Source organism: Loxodonta africana, chromosome 15 (assembly GCF_030014295.1).
Source record: "Loxodonta africana isolate mLoxAfr1 chromosome 15, mLoxAfr1.hap2, whole genome shotgun sequence".
NCBI classification, from domain to species: Eukaryota; Metazoa; Chordata; class Mammalia; order Proboscidea; family Elephantidae; genus Loxodonta; species Loxodonta africana.
In genome coordinates this window covers 11360763-11369754 of record NC_087356.1, presented here as the reverse complement: position 1 = coordinate 11369754, position 8992 = coordinate 11360763, and the positions used below count along the sequence as shown (strand labels likewise).

The window sequence follows — 8992 nt, the reverse complement described above, 5'->3', positions numbered from 1 at the left end:
CCTGGCTAGAGCTCTCTTTATAATAAGACTACTGGTTTCCTTTATTTAAAACGTAATAGTGCAATGGAAATGTGTTTATAAAGTATGGTCAAATGAAAGAGGAGATTATAAAACAGTGTGTACTTTGTGAACTAGTTCACGTAAAACATACCACACATACATGTACCCCAACACACTCAGAAAAAAAAAAAAAACGGGAACCTAACGCTGTGGTTTTCTCTGGGTGGTAGGATTATAGATGATTTTTTATTGACTTCCTTTTGCTTATAGACATTCTCTATTTTTTGTGCAATGAAATGTGTTTTCTCCTAATTAACGGTCTTATTCCATGATATTAATTTTTCCAATTGGATCTACTTTTGTTCACTTCGCTTTGAAAGAGGGAGAAGATTTAGGGCCAATAGATGGATCTCCATTGGGATTCAGTATGCTATACTTTGCAGTGCATCTCAGAGGAGGGAGAAGAAAGCTCTAGAACTGTTAAGCAAGGATTTAGGGAACCTTTACTAATATTTAAGAAGCCCTGTGGGGGTAGTAGTTAAGCACTCAGCTGCTAACTGAAAAGGTTTGTGGTTCGAACCCACCAGCCGCTCCACCAGAGAAAGATGTGGCAGTCTGCTTCCGTAAAGACTACAGCCTTGGAAACCTATGAAGGAGTTCTAATCTGTCCCAGAGCATTGCTGTCATTTACAATCGACTGGATGGCAGTAGTGGTCTTTCCACCCCTGCCCCCTTCGCCCCACAAATATTTGGCTCAGGACCAAGAAAGAAAACTTTTACCATTGCCTGTTGGGTTCTATTTCTGAGCTTATCGTCATTTTCTCACATAAAATTAAATCTTTAGAACTAAAAATTACATTAAGATAATCATAAAGATTTCAAGTGATCATCTGTGCGGGCTGCTTATTTTCTCACCTGAAGTGATAATTGCCTCTTTGTGACATCATACTTGCTGGCTGGAGAACTGGTGGTCCTGTCACCAACAGAGGATTAAGCCTTCAGGTAGGGAGGAAGCTGCTGGAGCAGATGAACCCCCAGGAAATGAGAATTCAATTTTCATGCAAATGTCAAAGTTAATAAAGGCAAAAAGAGGAAAGGTAGATTTGACTTTCATAGTTTAGCAGTTAACCTCACCAAATGGGTTCACAATATTTTCTATGAGCTGCAAGCTGGCCTTTAATTTCCTCCAACCTAAAACCCACATGCTCTCTGATTATAAGTGCACTGATGGATCACGCGTGCATGGGATTTTCCTTTCTGATTGGGGGGTGTGAGTCAGGTGAGCAAAAGAAAGACTGGTGTGAAATTGGGGTTGGGAGACAGCAGATGGGAAGCAAGCTTGAGAAAGCCATGAATCTTTAAAACTAATGTTTGCTGTTTAAACATAAAATATAACCAGCTACATAGTATATGTAATATAGCTGGTGCTTTTCTTAGAGGTAAAGAGACATTTGAGTATTTCCCTGCTGAAAGCAATTTTGCTAATTCTGATTATTCCTTTTTCTGTTATGAAATGCACCATCTAGTTTCTGCCCCCTTAGTGTTTAATATTGCTAAAAATCTCTGTGTATAAGGTTGAACTTCAAATAATGAGAATGCTCAGGAGATAGGTTATAGATTCTAATTAACAAAATGTGCTGGTTAGCTGAAGAGTAAAATAGAAAGAATGTGTTCACACTGGTAGTTGAAAATATTTTCACAAATGAAGCTTCTGGTTAGATATTTTTTGGGGGGCTCTAGTTAAATGACACTTTATTATATCTGTCCTTTAGATTAGGTCTCACGGGAGAAAGATGTGGCAGTCTGCTTCCATAAAGCAAACGTTACAGGGCAGTTCTACTCTGTTCCGTAGGGTGGCTATGAGTCGGAATCAACTGGATGGAAATGGGTTTCTTTTTTGTTTTTTAGATTAGATCTAAGACATTGTTTTCCGCTTAAAAGATCAGATCTTAACAACCGCAGGGGAGACATCATGTGGGTTGTGAATATTACCTCACCATGGAATGAGGGGGATCAGATGACACCAGCGTATGCCAGTCATTCATTTGTGAGTGTTCAGATTTCCTGTTAATAACATCTTCTTTCCTCAATCCTTTGAGCAGCTTCAGAAAGCCATTTCATTTTTGTTCTATAACCCAAAGTCAGAATAGGCTAGGTCCATGATGTGGTAACAAACAACCCCAAATCTCAGTGGTTTAACACTTAAAAGCTTATTTCTTGCTCATTCAAAGTCTTTTATCCTGCATGGACTGCTGTTGCCTATATGGGATTTAAGGATCTAGACTGCTTCAAACCTGTGGCTCTGCCATCTTATCACACGGTCTTCACTTTGCCACCATTGTGATATTTTCCCTTAATTCTTTGAATATGGTTTTCATTAATTCTTTGAACATAGTTGTAATACCAAACCAAAACCAAACTCGTTGCCTTCAAGTCGATTCCAACTCATAGCAACTCTGTAACAGGTGCTTTTAAATTGTTGTTTCCCAAATTCAAACTCTGGGCTCACTCAGAGACAGTTTATATTGACTGCTTTTTTTTCCCCCACGAACATGAATCATACTTTCCTGTTTTCTTTTCAGTTCAGTAATTTTTTAATAAAATGAACATTTTAGATATTCTATTGCAGCAACTCTAGATTCTGTTTTATTTTTATTAGAGTTGTTGTTGTTTATAAGTTGAACTTAAACTGTGGACTCTGCCTCCCCCATGGTGTGCAACCACCAATGTCTCTCATCAGTTTTTATCCTTATTTACAATTTTTTGCCCACCTTTCCTAGGGGCTGCCCCTGCATCTGCATAGCTCTACGGTCAGCGAATTCTTTAAGCGACGCTCAAACACTTCCAGCCTGAAAGGCTTACACTCTTTGCTGATGAATCTGTGTGAATGCATTACGAATTGGAGCTGTATCTCAAGTCTCCCTTGCTTTTACTTTTGTCAGGCTCTCTTGTATCTTCCCCACAATGAATGGTTTTCTGATCACCCAGGGATACGTGGGCTTATGACTTAGTTATCTAGTGCTGCTATAAATACCACAAGTGGATGACTTTAATGAACAGAAATGTATTCTTTCACAGTTTAGGAGGTTAGAAGTCTGAATTCAGGGCTCCAGCTCAAGGGGAAGGCTTTCTTCCTCTGTCAGCTCTGAGGGAAGGTCTTTGTCTCCTTTCAACATCCGTGGGCCTGGTGTTCCTTGAAGATCGCTATGTGTCTTGGCATCAATCTTCCCCTGAGTCTAGGAAGTTCTCAGAGCAGGGACCCTGGGTCCAAAGATGCACTCCACTCCTGGCTCTTCTTTCTTGGTGGTAATGAGGCACTTTTCCTCTCTGCTCACTTATCTCTTGTAAGCTAAAAAGTATCACTCAAAGAAGGCCATGACTTGATGTGACTTGAGTAAGGATGTGACTTGAGTAAGGCTGTGGCTTGAGCCTTTAATAAGGGCGTGACCCAAAATTAATTCTGCCTCATTAATATAAAGAGGTTTATATTTACGGCACATAATTGCACAATACCCCAAAATGGAGGACAATTACATCAGATCACAAAATGGAGGACAATTACACAATACTGGAAATCACGGCCTAGTCAAGTTGACACATATTTCGGTGGGACACAATTCAATCCATGACAGCTTATCTTAGTTCTTTGGTGGACCTTTTCCTCACTCCATACACAGAAATTGACTCAAAATGGATCACAGACCTAAATATAAAGGATGAAACTATAAAACTCTTAAAAGAAAACATAGGAGCAAATTTTTAGGATTTGGTGTTAGGCAAAGTCTTCTTAAATGTCACACCATAAGCACAAGCAACAAAAGAAAAAATAGGTAAACTGGCCTCTAACAAAATTTTAAAACTTTTGTGCTTCAAAGGAAGTCATCAAAAAAGTGAAAAGACAATTCACAGAATAGAAGAAAATACTTGCAAATTGTACCTAGCACATATAAATATTCTTACAGCTCAATAATAAAAAGAAAAAATAATCCAATTAAAAATGGGTAAAGGTATGAATAGATATTTTTCCACAGAAAATATACAAATGGCCAATAAACACATGAAATGATGCTCAATATCATTAGCTATCAGGGAAACACAAATCAAAATCACAACGAGATACCACTGCACATTTACTAGGATGGCTATCATCAAAAAGAGAGACGTCATAACAAGCGTAAGTGAGGATGTGGGGAAAATGGAACCCTCAGACACTACAGGAGCCCTTGTGGCTTAGTGGTTAAGAGCTACAGCTGCTAACCAAAAGGTCAGCAGTTCAAACCCTCCTGCAGCTCCTTGGAAACCGTGTGGGGCAGCTCTGCTCTGCCCTATAGGGTCGCTGTGAGTCAGAATCAACTCAACAGCAATGGGTTTGGTTCAACTGGGTTTCAAGCACTACAGGTGGGAATGTATAGTCACGCTGGAAAACAATCTGGAAGTTCCTTGGAAGTTTAAACGTAGAGTTACCATATGACCCCAAAAATCCACTCCTCAAATTGATCTGACTTCCCAAGTATACCCAAAAGAAATGAAAACATATTTTCACACAAATACATGCACACAGTACAAAGGTATACAGTACCATGTAGGTGCATCATTCATAATACCCCAAAGTGGAAACAACCCAAATGTCCATTAAGTGATGAATAAAAAAAACAAAGTGATGAATAGATAAGGAAAATTTGGTATAGCTGCACAGTGAAATATTAACTGATGATAAAAAGGAATGAAGTACTGATACATGCTAACATGGACAAACCTTGAAAACGTTATGCTAAGTGAAAGAAGCCAGCACGAAAGACCACATGTTGTATGATGGCACTTACAAGGAACATCCAGAATAGACAAATCTACTGAGACAGGAAGTAGATCGGTAGTTTTCTAGGCCTGGACGGGTTGGTGTGAAATAGGGAGCCACTGCTAATGGGCACAGGGTTTCTTTTTGGGGTGAAAATGGTCTAAAATTGATTGTGATGATGGTTGCACAACTCTGTGAATGCTTTCAGCATCAAATTGCTTTTTAAAAAAAAACCCCAAAGTGAATGTATAAACGTAACATGCATTTCATCCTCTGAGCTGTGATGTAGGGTCTGAAATATTGAGCCTCTAGTGTGCCCACGGAGCCCTGGTGTCACAGTGGTTAAGAGCTCCGCTGCTAAGCAAAAGGTCAGCAGTTCAAATCTCCCAGCCACTCCTTGGAAACTCTATTGGGCAGTTCTACGCTGTCCTATAGGGACACTGTGAGTCAACATCCGCTCGAAGGCCACAGGTAGTGTGTCCATAACCTGCACTTGGCAGTGGGGACAAAAAGGCAAGCTTATCCCTTACAGAGCCCAGAGCCGTGCTTAGCTCATCTCAGAAACTCAAATGTTAGTTTACCTAATGTTAGTTTACCTAACATTTGTTAGTTTAACTAACAGAAAATTTTTAAAATAACAGAACAAATCCCATGTATGTTTCTTGGGCTCTGTTCTGCCTCTGTCTGTCCAGTGATTTGGAAGACATTTCATAAGCCAGGTATCTAAGTTCATTCGTATGGTGCTGGAATGTCATGTAACAGAGGGAATCTGTGATAAACTAGTCCTTTGGGCCCCAAAACCAAAGCCCACTATGGTTGAGTGAATTCCAACTCATAGTGGCCCTATAGGACAGAGCAGAACTGTCCCACAGGGTTTCTAAGGCTATAAATCTTTAGGGAAGCAGACTGCCACGTCTTTCTCCTGTGGAAGGCTGGTGAGTTTGAACCACTGACCGTTTGGTTAACAGCCGAGCACTTAACCATTGTGCCACCAGGGCTTCTCCTTTGTGCCTAGGTGTAAAGAATTCATTTCAAAGCCCCAGGGAGTATTGTGGTTTTGCAATGCTAGTTTGCTTTAAATATTTTCCAGATTGGATTGGCCATAAATCCCCATTCGTGTGTAGCAGGCTCGCGTTTTTCTCTGCAAGCTGCTGATATATTACTCAAGCTGGTGCCATCTTTTTCTTAGTTCATAAACGTGCCAGCCTGCTCTGCAACTCGCCAGGCCTGAAGCACAGCTGCTCACAAACTCAGCACAGTGCCTAATGCCCTGACCAAGCTGGTGGCCACAGCTGGGCCCAAGCCATTTGTCTTGGCTCCATCAGTTGCTCTTTCCATGTTAATCTGTAATAAATAGAAGATTCTCATTGACCTGTTCTTTCTTGGCTGACCTCCACCGTTCTGCTCTCCAGGAGAGTCAGCTAGATCCCAACCTTAACAAAAGCTCTTGCATGTATCTTTTCCCTCATTCCATTAGCAGCCTTTTAAGGAAAGGGTGTCTCTCTTTAGCCTTCTTTTCACTGTGCCACAATGAGACTCACACATTGCTTTCTATAACATGGGTACCAGCAGTGTAACTTTTGATACGTACAGCAAAACCTTTCCTAGCCAGGGCCTAACTAACTGCAACTCTCAGAAAAAACAAAACCAATTATCTCCTGGCATCTATTTCTGCAGAAGAAAATAGACTATAACCAAAAGGATTGTACCAGAAATTCTTTGTTTGTTTGTTTGTTTTTGGTCTATTGAAGCAGAATAGACGGTAACCGAAAGGGTTGTGCCAGAAATTATTTGTTTTTTTTGGTCTGTTGAGGCAGAATAAACTATAACCCAAGGATTGTGCCAGAAATTGTTTCATGTGTGTGTGTTTGTCCATTGAGATGCATTTTATTTATATGTATGTATTATATCCCTGGAGCCTTGGTGGCCAGTGGTTAAGAGTTTGGCTGTTAACCAAAAGGTCAGCAATTCGAATCCACTAGCCACTTCTTGGAAACCCTATGGGGCAGTTCTACTCTGCCCTATGGGGTCGCTATGAGTGGGAATCGACTTGACATCAAGGAGTTTTATACCCCTAGAAAGAGACAGGGAGCTGCCAGAAATTCAAGCTGGATTTGAAAGAGAACGTGGAACCAGAGATATTATTGCTGACATCAGATGGATCCTGGCTGAAAGCAGAGAATACCAGAAAGATGTTTATCTGTATTTTATTGACTATGCTAAGGCATTCAACTGTGTGGATCGTAACAAATTATGGATAACATTGCGGAGAATGGAAATCCCAGAACACTTAATTATGCTCATGAGGACTCTGTTCATGGATGAAGAGGCATTTGTTCGGACAGAACAAAGGGATACTGATTGGTTTAAAGTCAGGAAAGATGTGCGTCAGGGTTGTATCCTTTCACCATACCTATTCAATCTGTATACTGAGCAAATAATCCAAGAAGCTGGACAAAATGAAGAAGAACGGGGTATCAGGATTGGAGGAAGACTCATTAACAACCTGTGTTGTGCAGATGTCACAATCTTCCTTGCTGAAAGTGAATAGGACTTGAAGCACTTACTGATGAAGATCAAAGACTACAGCCTTCAGTATGGATTACACCTCAACATAAAGAAAACAAAAATCCTCACAACTGGGCCAATAAGGAACATCACGATGAATGGAGAAAAGATTGAGTTTGTCAAGGATTTCATTTTACTTGGATCCACAGTCAACACCTAGGGAAGCAGCAGTCAAGAGATCAAAAGAAGCATTGAACTGGGCAAATTGTCTGTGAAAGACCTCTTTACAGTGTTGAAAAGCAAAGATGTCACCTTAAAGACTAAGGGGCCCCTGACCCAAGCCATGGTGTTTTCAATCACCTCATATGCACATGAAAGCTAGACAATGAATAAGGAAGACCAAAGAATTGACGCTTTTGAGCTGTGGTGTTGGTGAAGAACATTGAATATACCATGGACTGCCAAAAGGACAAACACGTCTGTCTTGGAAGAAGTAGAACCAGAATGCCCCTTAGAAGCAAGGATGGCGAGACTACGTCTCACACACTTTGGACATGTTATCAGGAGGGATCTGTCACTGGAGAAGGACATCATACTTGGTAAAGTAGAGAGTCAGCAAAAAAGAGAAAAGACCCTCAATGAGATAGACTGACACAGCGGTTGCAACAGTGGGCTCAAACTTAGCAACGATTGTGAGGATGGGGCAGAACCAGGCAATGTTTCGTTCTGTTGTGCGTGGAGTTGCTATGATTCGGAATTGACCCAATGGCACTTAACAGCAACAGAAAGAGAATGCCAGGATTGTCCCTCCTGTATGCTTTCGTCTTGCTTCCTAGTGGTCCTTGATGCCAGCTGAGGTTGTCAGTACAAAGAAGCCAAACTGACAGGATGGGAGCAGATTATTCTGCCCCTTTTGTAGATCTCTGAGTTGTACATCGAATCTGGGGCTGATCACTGCACACTTGTTTAACCCGTTGTGAGGCATACAACAATTTTCCCACCTCTGTGATCATCAATGATTTCAAACTTTCCAGTCTCACCATGTTTCACCATCAGTTAGAAACCCAACGATGATTTTCGATCATGACCTGATAGCAACCTTGTGTTTACCTCTCTTCTAGGCATTATTGATGCTGTTAAGAGTGTTGGCCAGGAATTCCATGCACACCATTATGGCAGCATTGAAAGAGCCAGAACTGTTTTTTTAAAAAAGATTTTGTAAAAATCTCCTGGCATATGTCCAGGTCAGTGTGATAGACGGAAACAATCCTTACCTTCATGATTTAATTTGAAGAGGAGTGGGATGGCTTGCCACTTTCTCCTGAAAGTTCCCATTTGGAGATCCGTTTTTTAGCTTGACACTTTTTCCACTGTGAAAATGCAAATTCTCACAGGACATGTAATGCATTAAATCATGTGGTGTTTACTACTGTCTTATGAATGAATTTATTGGCCTTCTTATGTGACAGCTTGTGATAACTTGTTATGAAAGGGGCTAAAAAGGCCTGGCCCCAGAAGTTTAAGAAGAGGAGACTGGTGTGTGGAGCCCATGACAGCATAGCGGCTGTGTTGGCTGCACAATACGAGGGGTTGGACCTGAGAAGGGTAAACAATCTGAGGATACAAGAAGAGAGGGCAAAGGTGAGATGAAAGGGTGGAAAAGCATGCTGCAAGGGAAGGAGATGCACC

The 8992-nt window shown here is 40.9% G+C and overlaps 1 pseudogene; it reads right to left on the bottom strand.

The window, feature by feature from the left end:
- Positions 1–8075: 8075 nt before the first annotated feature.
- Positions 8076–8477, bottom strand: LOC135227848 (small ribosomal subunit protein uS8-like; annotated as a pseudogene).
- Between the last annotated feature and the right edge of the window lie 515 nt (positions 8478–8992).